Here is a 12,129-nt window from a genome sequence, read left to right on the forward strand (position 1 = left end):
AAAGACGCTTTTTATTGTAAAAATAGTTTTTGCATCACCACATATTGAGAGCTATAATTTTTCCGTATTTTGATCCACCAAGTCATGTGAGGTCTTATTTCTTGTGGGACGAGTTGACGTTTTTATTGGTATCATTTTCGGGCACGTGACATTTTTTGATCGCTTTTTATTCCGATTTTTGGGACGCAGAATGAACAAAACCAGCGCTTCATGAATTTCTTTTGGGGGGTGCGTTTACACCGTTCCGCGTGTGATAAAATTGATAAAATGGCTTTATTCTTCGGGTCAGTACGGTTACAGCGATACCTCATTTAGGTCTTTTTTTATGTTTTGTCGGTTTTATGCAATGAAAACTATTTTATATAAAAAATAATTATTTTTGCATCGCTTTATTCTGCGAGCTATAACTTTTTTATTTTTTCGCTGATGACGCTGTATGGCAGCTCATTTTTTGCGGGACAAGATGACATTTTCAGTGGTACCATGGATATTTATATGCGTCTTTTTGATCGCGCGTTATTGCACTTTTTGTTCGGCGGTATGATAGTAAATCATTATTTTTTGCTTCGTTTTTTATTTTTCAAGGGGTTAACTAATGGGATAGTTTTATAGGGCAGGTCGTTACGGACGTGGCGATACCAAATATGTGTACTTTTATTGTTTTGTTTTTTTTCCAAAAAATGAATTTATTTTTTTTTTCTAATTTGGCGATTTTTTTAAAATTATTTTTAACACTTTTTTTTTTTTTACTTTATTACATTGTCCCAGGTGGCTTTCTGGCTTTTTATATGTGTAAGTAAATATAAGGATTTTTTTGTTCTTGTTTTTAATTGCTGTTTTTTATTTCACGTTTTTTTCAGTGTACAATTAGCATGAATTCTTGATTATATTGCGGGGTTTATTCTGGGCACGAATTGGAATCGCGGAGTGAAGGGTGGAGAAATAATCATCTGCTTATGTGCAGGACATGGAATTGAAGAAAAAGGAAGAAAATTCTATCAGTTTTTATACTGACCCTTTGGTCATGCAGATTTTGTAGAGCCATCTGCGTGTTAGCTATTTTTTGTGCTTTAACTTTAATGTTTGGATATATAGCACATTAAATGATATTTTGTATCTTAATTGGATGAGATGACATATTGTATTCTTTTGATATGATGATCAATAATGAAATTGATTATGATTATTTTCTGTGGGGCTATGTCCTGACTGAATGATGTCATATTATACATGAGAAAATGAGTGCTTTGATTATCATCATATTATTTCAATATTTTATATACAATTGAGATATTTGGATGTCATTGTATGTTGCCTTTTACATAAATAGTTAAAACTGTATATATCTAGACTTTTTTCTTGTTATATGTACATTACTGCTTTTTCTTCTGTAAATCACAATGGCTGTTAAACATATTTTATGTGGGTTTTGAGAATTACGCTAATTCTGTTTGTGGAAGATTGCGGGTTATATGTCCATTGGTATCAGTGTTGAATTTTTCTTTTCCCCTTCTTCACTCATTTCGCTTCCTTTTCTTTTCTATCCGTGCCTCTCTGTAGGCTGTGTTACTCCATTGTAACTTGCCCTTCTCTTTGCCAATACCAGAAATGGCCGCCGCGGGGTTGCGCATGCGCGGCTGGTCCCCTCGTCAGCGGGCGTCAGCACTACCTGGGGCGGGACAATGACGTCAGGAGAGTGGTATCTCTCCTTGTCCCTCCCACAGGTCATGACGGCCGGAAGTGACGTTCCACGACTGGGGCCCACCTCTCATGCGCTCACATCCTCCCGCGGCGATGCTAATTTCAGGCACCTGTGTCATACATATTTAATCCCCCGCACATTCAACAGCACCACATACGCCCCCCGATGAAGCCCAGCGCGAAACGTGCGTAGGGGCTCTGGGGACTGGACACTCCGCACATTTATCTCATCCATGGGTAAGCTTGGTGGTTAACTATTTTTACTTCCATACTCTTTTGCACACAGCATTTTATGGAAGTTTCTGTACGTATTCCCCATGCCCTTTGGCAGTAACCTTAATAGATGGCCATATGTGAGACTTTGCAGCATGGGCATGGGTTTCCATGTAGATTTGGGATTATTTATCCTTTTATCATTGTATTCACCATACATGTGCGGTGATTCCATTCCTCTATGTCATCTCTGTTCCCTGATCATATTGATTGTACTTTTTAATGTACTTGTTTTGCACCTGTACTAATAAAAATTTTTGATATTATAATATAATTAGTTGAATTTTTTGGCGTTATACTCCAATTCTATATAGGTTCATATACTTCCAAAGGAGTTGCCTCCCTATTTCAGCCATTTTTGAACGTTCTTTTTTCTAGATAGAAAAAGTATTATGTTCATTGATATGTTGGATTATGTAAAATTGTCCCAGGTGGGACATCACTGTCCTGTGACAGATCGCTGAGCCCCCTCCCTGCCGATGCTTCCCTTTAACCCCCAGTACACCGCTATCGTGTTTGATGGCAGTGTGCAAGGGGTTAACGTGTCGGGGGCGGTCCGTGACCACCCCTGACACATTGTGCCGGGTGTCAGCTGTGATAATCAGCTGACACCCGGCCGCGATCAGCGGCGCTCACCACGTGGGCGCCGCTGATCGCTATGACGTACTATCCCGTCCCTGGGAATTAAGTCCCAGGGCACATGGACGGGATAGTACGTCATATGGGATTAATGGATTAAACTTGTCATCTGTGCTGAAAAAAAAGTTCAACTCAAACTGTAAGCCCAATACAATTTTAAGATTAGACCTCCTATTATACTCTATGGAAAGACAGGAGTGAGGAGCAGAGTGATACACAGGAAGGAGGAGATACAGAAAGATCATGCTGAGCTCTCTAACAAGTCTTTTACCTCACCTCAGAGATGGATTCACATCTACATTGCATCCCCCTGATGAAGGAACTATTTCCGAAACTTGCGTTGGGGCTCGCAGTGTGTGGTGCTTAGTGCCTCCTCTCCCTGGTATGTGCTCTACTTATTGCCTTTTGTTTGGCCACAAGGCTGTCATGGTATCTTTTATCTTCGTGACCAGCTCTGGATTTTTCCGTTACTCTGTTTTGCTGGCCATTTATTATTAACCCATGACACCTTCTTTGTGACCATATGGTATATACTACTTGGTACTGACATATCTGGGCTATATTTATATTATATTATCCTGATATCTATTGATGTGCACTATTTACCATCACCCTGTGATTTTTTTCTTTGTGTCACTTTTATAACCACAACCTTTCAATTTTTATTTGGTCTCATAATAAAGATTTGTGATTTTTACCACATCTTATCTTGGACGTCTTTGCACTGGTCTTTCTTCTGAGTTAATTGCATGCTTACAGTGTGTCCTGCACTATGTTACAATGGGCTGGGACAGTATTTTATTGTATTACCTTTATTTATGATTATTTACAGTATATATGATGTTACTCATTTCTAGCTCATTGTGCCGCCATTTTTGTTTATTATTGCATAGGAGTGATATATATTGTCCTCCATGCTGCTGCTTTTGTTTGTGTCTTAAAAAATGAAAAGAAGGATTCCATCATTGTGTAGTGCAAAAGAGACATCATAGCAGCTGCTCTTCCTCTATCAGCTCAGTAACAACTGCAAATGAAGAGAGAGTCTGCATAGGGGAAATCTGAAAATGCAGGATACAATGTATATAATGACTGGTAAGTGTTATTCCTGACATTACAACTTATTATGATAAGTTACTTAAAAAGCATAGTTGCAGTAGTTTAATAAAGTGAACCCATGTCAATATTGGGCCATACAGGTATAGTAGTGCAGCTTCATAAACAGCAAGAGGTGTCAGCTAATCATCTGAAGGCCTCATTATGAATGAGATTGTTGCTAATGAAACTATGAAATACATTTGTTATGTGGCTTCACACAGAGGGTTTATATTGCATGCCATGCACTGTGGAAAATAAATGCTAATGTTCATTTATATCTATTTTTTTTTTTTAATTTTTCAGTTTGATGTGTAGTATTAACTTTTGGAGTTTTTTTCTATTAGTATTACTCTTTTAAAGCCCCCATTTTGAAATTTGATTATGTCTGTTGTTAATAACTTTAAAAATATTTCATGTTGAAACATATGGGTTCAATTCACTCTCTGCTTTGTCCTTTACTCTGCTGCTGGCACCCGCCAGAGAAGATTGGCTACCGCACACACAGGAGCATGAGGTGCATATTGGGGGGAAGCAGAGGCTATTCTCAACTCTTTCTTTTGGAAGCAGCAGACATTACGTGTGCTCATATAACCATTTCCCACACAGACACTTTAATTGAAAAATATCTTCTGCTTTTTTACTTAAATCATTTCACTACTGAAGTTCCATTTTTGAAAAAGAAATATAGATAACCAGAGACAGATGTGTGCATCCATGACACACCTGTATGTACAGTAGTGTAGCTACTGGGGGAGATGGAGGCAGAGGGTGCAGTCGCCCCAAGCCCCTCACTTAGAGGGGACCATCTGTAGCTACTGCCACTCTAAACTGTATTGGTATGCACAGCACGCTAATGAAAAACTCTGCAGTGGAGCAGGCACTAATTCTCTACATTCTGTATATTGTATGTCGATTTAAGCTTCCGGTCTACAGAAAAGTAGGGAGACGCAAGGACAAGGCGGGTGTCAGGGCGGCGTGATGACATCACGTTGGTCCATCCACTCCTTGGTCCAGTCTGCCAGCCGTCTCCTCAGGATCCATTGTTAGGTGAATATTAGATTTTTTTTATTTTAACAGTGCTCATGGGAGGACTATTGAGGGCCATCCATTCAGTGTGTGTGGAGTACAGGGGGCATACATACAGTGGGTGGTGTGGTGTAGTAACCACTGTGTCCACTAGGGGGCACTGTGTGGAGGTCCCAGGAGAAAGGATGAATGGCAGAATGTTGAATGGCCGTTAGGTATCTCAAAGTGGGTGGCTTTGAGATGGAGACTTATGTATGTGTGATCTGCAAGGTCTTTGCTGAGATGCTGATTTAATATGAGTGGGAGAAGTCTCCAGGTAACTAGAGAGTTGGGGGGGCCTGATTACCTACAAACCCACCCAGGGGGTGTGTTTAAAGCACGGTTGTAAAGAGTGTGAAAATGCCTGAAGGACTTGTGATGAGGTCAGTCATGTGACCCAGTGGGCGTGGCTATGAACGATATACTGTGGCCAGGGTGAGTCACAAGGTGGTGAATGCAGGGACCTGGTTGGTCCAGAGCGGAAGGTCCCGTGCGCAGGATTGTCTCCTGGCTAACAGCCTGTGTGTGGCTGTGTGTGTAATGGCTGCCAGAGCTTGAGAGTTTGCTGGAGGGATATGGACGTCTGCAGCCTGAATGAAGGAACCATGTGGAGACCCTGACGTGGGTGAGATAAAGGAGGCTAGAAAGTCTCCTAAGCATAACCTGTATGATCACAGGCTTAACAGAGGGAAGCTCTGTAATGGACGCTATGCTATGATGAACTTTATGTTGATTGCTTTGGATTATGCTACGGCAATGAACTGTATAGTGCTGCTGTGGCTCTATGATGGTGAATAAACCGCAATGACTATGTTTTGAGTTTATGGAAAACCTGTGCCGGATCTGGTTTTGTTCGCTGCCTAGCGAGAATTCCCCAAGTAAATGACAGCGCTACCTCACATTTGGTGGAGAAAGCAATGGGCAATATTGTAGCCTTGTTGCTGGGAGCAACGGAAGAGGACTGCAAAGTCGGTTGCTAAGGGCAACAGTTTCAAAAAAGCGTATGTTGCAGTGCTGGCAACGCTGAGCCAGGATGGCTGATGGTTAGGGAAGCCATTGCCTGGCTGTGGTTCTGGAACCGTGGGGCGGCCTAGTGAGTAAGGCATTGTCCGAATCGGTGAGCCCAGTGCGGCCGTTTCCTCAGGAGAAAGAGACTGGTAATTGCTATAGGGTGCCTCTGTGGAGAAGAGGTATCCGAGGACTTGTGGGGCCGACATAGGTAACGGACTGGTGTTCGTGTGGTACTGACCTGGGTCAGTGGGAAAGACTGTTCCTGGAGGGTTCAGTGAGCAAGGTCCTGGAGGGTCAGTGTTGGGAAGATCCCTGGAGCACGTGGTATGACCTTGGACCTGGTGAGGCGTAAGTGTTGGGCAATCTCAGGCCGATGTCCTGAATAGCACCCGCTAAACCCCTGGACCTGGTGAGACCAGTCTGTTGGGAAACCCTGGAAAGAGGGTCGGCTCCCTGAATAGCACCCGGTGCGTCCTGTGTGTTGGATGGTCTCAGGTGGAGACGGTGCATCCTGAATAGCACACAGACAGGACACCCTGCGGTGGCTCAGTGGGAGTCAAGAAGGTGACAAGCGGCTTGATGTGGCTCAGTGGGGTCACGAAGGTGACAAGTGGCTTCCGGTAACTCGGCGGGGTTACGAAGGGGACAAGCGGCTTCCAGTGGATCGGCGGGTCCACGAAGACGGCGCAGCAGGAGCTGCAGTGACTCCAGCCGCTGTGTGTGAACAGCAGCCAGTGGTGTTGGTGATAGGTGACAGCAGGAGCTGTGGTGGTGTCAGCAAGGACTTGTGTGGTATCGTTAAGGCATAAACTGTGTTGTGTGAACTGTGGTCTGAGAAGACCGGTATAACGGACATGGGGAGATCCCGAAAGGGGGTGGAGTCCCAGAAGGGGGCGGTGACCCAAATCGGGGTGGTAACCCAAAAAGGGGTGGAGTCCCGGGAGGGGGCAGTAACCCAAATTGGGGTGGTTCAGGAAATGGCAGCACTGGTTGACTCAGTGGGTATGTCTGCAGTACCGCAGTGTATGTGTATGTCTTGGGAGGAATGTGAGATATCCTTTCTGGGAAGTAATGACGGGCCCCAGGTGTGTACTGTGATACTGTACCAGGAAGGAGTCTCTGGTAGGCTGGACTCCAAGAGTCAGGTGACTCTGACGGGAACTCCGCTCGTTTTATCTCTGACCGAGAAAAACGTCAGAGTTCGCTGTGTCCACGGGGGCTTTGTGAATTATAAGGTGGACAGAGTCATGATTGAGATGAAAAAGGGGGAGTGCCAAGGATACCACCAAACCTAGTGCATACCTTTGTGAAGCTCCGGGACTTTGTCATATTTGATGATGTGGGGGAGGAGGATAGAGACGTTTCTACTGTAGGGCTAGCAGACACTGAGACACTGATGCCTCCTAATGTGGACAGGCCAGACGTAGGGGCGACCGGAGAAAGAATGGCGTCGGATGAACTTACTGACCTGACGTCACCTGAAGGGTACAACGGTGTGAATGAAAAGGGTGTGGTAAACAAAAAGAGCGGAGCTGACACACGGACAGAGTGTATTGGGGGTTTACCGTACGGTGTGGTGTGACTGTGACGTGTTATTGGGCTACTGAACTAATGGAGGCCATCCATACAGTGTGAGGGAATTACTGGGGACGACTACTAGGGGTAATCCACACAGTTTGTTTGTGTGGACTACTGAACTACTGGGGGTAATCCATACAGTGTGAGGGAACTACTTGGGGCCAGTCATACAGTGTGTGTGTGTGTGTGTGTGTGTCAACTACTGACTTACTGGGGACCATCCATACAGTTTTTATATCTGAGGCTTTATAGGACCGTCCTGATTTGGGCACACCTTGATGCGATGGGATGGCGTTTACGCTTTTTTTTATTTTTAATAAAAAGCAGTGTTTACTAAATACCCTATGTTATTTATATGTACTATTACATTTTGCTTGCTGACTTATTTGCTCATTTTGTTTCTTTATTAGGTTTTGTCTGTTTAATGGCCACTGTGAACATGCTCCTAGAGGCTGCATGCATATCAACTTACAGCCTGTCTAATTTTTCTTGTTTTCTCTTTAAGTTTTTGTACTCCGTGCAAACAAGGTTTTGGCCTCCCTTTCTTTGAGCTGGGCATTGTATTCATATATCTTCCCATTTCTCGGTGTCCACAGTTGGGCCTTTGTCCTTCCCTGCCCTTATTCACATTGAGGTAATTTATGACATATGGAAAATATTAGAGACAGTATAAGACCATCCCATTTTGGGTACACCTTGCTACGGTAGGATGGCTTTTACGTTTTTTTTAATCAAATTTACCAAGTAACCTATATTATTTATATGTACTTTTATGTTTTACTAACTTACAGGAGGGTATTTGCTCATTTTGTTTCAAGATTAGGTTTTACCATCCATACAGTGTCTGTGGGGGGACAACTTTGGGCTATCTATATAGTGTGTGGGAATACTGGGGGCCATCATACAGTGTGGGGGAAAACTGAGGGCCATGATAAAGTGTGGGGAACTACAGCGGACCATCCAAACAATATGGGGGGACTACAGGGGGCCATTCATACAGTGTTGGTGTAAGGGGACTACTTTGTTAGAGGCAGAGAGGTGGGTATTATTATGTATGGTACTAAGAGGATCAGTAATAGTGCCATATATTACCCTAACAGCTCAGCATCGGGGTATCAATAGTTGTGCAGGTTGGGGATAGATGGGGACGGAGCTGGAAATGTGAGAAGCCAAATGTGTCTTTGTTGTAAACTCTGCAGAGAAGTCGTTGCTGGAGAAGTCGTGATATCGGTCGACTCTGAACAAGATGGAGAAGATGGGAAAAGTGAATGACTCCAACAGAAAGAAGTCAGTTGTAAGTCACCATCATTAACTGCACTGTAATCTCTTACTTATTCTGCAGCACTGGTACCTACCACTATATAGTCACTATATGGGGGCAATATCAGTGTTAATCTTTTTATAGAGATTTTCTGTAACTGCTGTTTTACCCTCTAAAAACTGCAATCAATAGTGATCGTGGCATTTGGAAGGTTGGTAGAGGGAGGGGGCTTCCTCTATAATCTCATCGCCCACTCCTCCACCACGACCACAGAGAGCCGATAACTAGAGGTCACATCATGTCCACCAGATCTGCCTGTTATGGTGGACTGTTAGACCCTGCCACAAGCAGGGTCTCATAGGCCTCCTGTCAGTGTAAGGCTTCTCTCAAAAGTCCTGGCTTTTTTCCATTAAAAAAAATGAGCCGAGTATCATCAGTGATTGGTCAGTTTTTGCCAACTGCCATCATTGTTTTATCAGTGGTTTTCACATATCAATAAATACATTAAAAAAAATACAAAAAGCTTGTCTTTTCAGTAGTATTGTTAATCACGGACAGCTGACGGATTGTTCGAAGATGAAGCACAGATGCCATCCACATGCATGATTTTCACAGACCAATAGACGTGAATTAGCACTTTTCAGCCGTGCTGCTGGAAAAAATGGACAATTCTGAATGTTTTTATAGACACAGTGTCCACAAAAAACCACGGACTTATGAACAGCACGATGGACTTTAATGGTTACGTGTTCTAAGTGTGAAAATCACAGAACATGTACATGAAAAATGTACATCTGGATGATTATTTGGATTGATAAGTCTAATACATTGCAATACCGTTGTGGCCAAAAGTATTGACACCCCTGCAATTCTGTCAGCTAATACTCAGTTTCTTCCTGAAAATGAATGCAAACACAAATTCTTTGGTATTATTATCTTCATTTAATTTGTCTTAAATGAAAAAACACAAAAAGAATTGTCCTAAAGCCAAATTGGATATAATTCCACACCAAACATAAAAAAGAGGGTGGACAAAAGTATTGGCACTGTTCGAAAAATCATGTGATGCTTCTCTAATTTGTGTAATTAACAGCACCTGTAACTTACCTTTGGCACCTAACAGGTGTTGGCAATAACTAAATCACACTTTGAGCCAGTTGACATGGATTAAAGTTGTCTCAACCTCTGTCCTGTGTCCTTGTGTGCACCACATTGAGCATGGAGAAAAGAAAGAAGACCAAAGAACTGTCTGAGGACTTGAGAAACCAAATTGTGAGGAAGCATGAGCAATCTCAAGGCTACAAGTCCATCTCCAAAGACCTGAATGTTCCTGTGTCTACCGTGCGCAGTGTCATCAAGAAGTTTAAAGCCCATGGCACTGTGGCTAACCTCCCTAGATGTGGACGGAAAAGAAAAATTGACAAGAGATTTCAACGCAAGATTGTGTGGTGTCACGATACTAGTGGAGACAACTGGACACCAGTGGCTAGGTCAAAGAGACTGCAGACACAATGGGTTGCGCAAGCAATATTGTATTAGTGATCTGAATGCAATATAGCATATAAGCCCAGATAAATGTTCAGTTAATCTGATAAATGGTAATAGCAGAGTTGATACTCTGCGACACAGCATTCAAAGTCACTGAGCAATGAGGGCACAAGACACAGACTCTTGCAGAGCGGAGGAATACACTAGCTGGCTGGAGTTCTTACTTCACCGCAGGTGTAGTCAGGCAGAGGTTCCTGAAGTCAAGTGTTCAGCAATCACTCGGTCAGCAAGCAGGGATCCAGACGTGCAGGTTGACGGTGGACTCCGCCGTTAAGAGAGGACCAACAGGGATAGTAAGTCCAGGCATGGGACTGCAGAGGCACAAGGTCCAAAACATAATACACAAGCAATGAAACAGAACAGGTGCTGGCTTTATATACAGCTTTGGCAGGAAGCAAGATGGCCAACGTAAAACATCAAGATCCATGTTAACTAAGGGCAAGTCTAAGGGCAAGAAAAAACAGATTCTAGGACTAGATATTGACATTACTCCCACCTCAAGAACGGCCTCCGGACGACCTTTAACCAGGCTTGCCAGGGTACCTTTGATGGAACTGCTCAATCAGTCCGGAGGCGTTAATATTATCCACGGGTTCCCAGGAATTCTCCTCTGAGGAATAGCCTTGCCATTTAATCAAATATTGCAGTCGAGTTCTGTAGATTCTTGAATCCAGAATCCTCTCAACGATGAACTGCTCTTGACCATCCACAAGAACGGGATCAGGAGGAGGAGATGAACATCCTGGAAAAGGATTTGGTACAGTCTTTAGTAGAGAAGTATGAAAGACAGGATGTATCTTCAGTGTTCTTGGGAGTTTTAAGCGACATGCAACAGCACCTACCAGGTCACTGATCCTATAAGGACCAATGTACTTCTGTCCCAACTTAGGGGAAGGGATCTTCATCTTTAAATTCTTCGTAGATAACCAGACTAAGTCTCCTACCTTAAATGTTGGTGTTGGTTTGCGAAATCTGTCAGCTGCATTCTTGTACCTCTCTTGTGCGGAACCCAAAGTCTCTTTCAGAAGTTCAAGGTTCTGTTGAAGTGAAGAGATCCTGTCGGCAACTGCTGGTAAAGATGTATCTACCGGTAATCTGGGGAGAATACTAGAGTGATATCCCAGGTTAGCATAGAATGGAGACTGCTTGGTGGAGGCACTCTGGGAGTTGTTATAAGAAAATTCAGCCAATGGGAGTAGCCTTACCCAATCATCTTGCAAATGGCAAACGTAGCAGCGAAGATATTGCTCTAGTGTTTGGTTGGTACGTTCTGTCTGCCCGTTGGACTGTGGGTGGAAAGAAGAAGATAAATTAACTTCTATGCCTAATGCTGAACAAAAGCTTCGCCAAAACTTTGAAGTAAATTGAACTCCACGGTCAGAAACAACTTCATCCGGAACCCCGTGCAGGCGAAAGATGTTCTGGATAATTAGGTCAGCAGTGTCCTTCGCAGAGGGTAAACCGGAACAAGGGATGAAATGGGCCGCCTTGGTCAGGCGATCGACCACCACCAAAATCGCACTCTTTCCCTCGGAAAGGGGCAGTTCTACAATAAAGTCCATAGAAATGGATTCCCACGGGCGAGACGGCACCGGCAAAGGCTGTAACAGACCAGTAGGGGAGGCACGTGGAACCTTGAATTTGGCACATACCTCACAAGATGAAACGTACTTCTGGACATCCTTCCGAAAACCTGGCCACCAGAAGAAGCGAGATAAGAATTCTTGAGTCTTCTGAATTCCCCTGCAACCTTAGAATCATGAACCAATCTCAACACTCTTAACCTCACGGCTTCAGGAATGTAGAGGCGCCGTTCCCGGGTCCAAACTCCATTCCTAAAAAGAAGGCTTACCTCATCAGATGGCTGAGACAGGAAAAGATCAGAGTTGTAAGCTTCTTTGATGACCTGCAACAAATCTTGATTATGAATGACTCCTACAAAATTGCAGTCAGAAAGT

The sequence above is a fragment of the Dendrobates tinctorius genome, unplaced genomic scaffold, assembly GCF_039654945.1.
Source record: "Dendrobates tinctorius isolate UK_male_01 unplaced genomic scaffold, ASM3965494v1 ptg000022l, whole genome shotgun sequence".
NCBI classification, from domain to species: domain Eukaryota; kingdom Metazoa; phylum Chordata; class Amphibia; order Anura; family Dendrobatidae; genus Dendrobates; species Dendrobates tinctorius.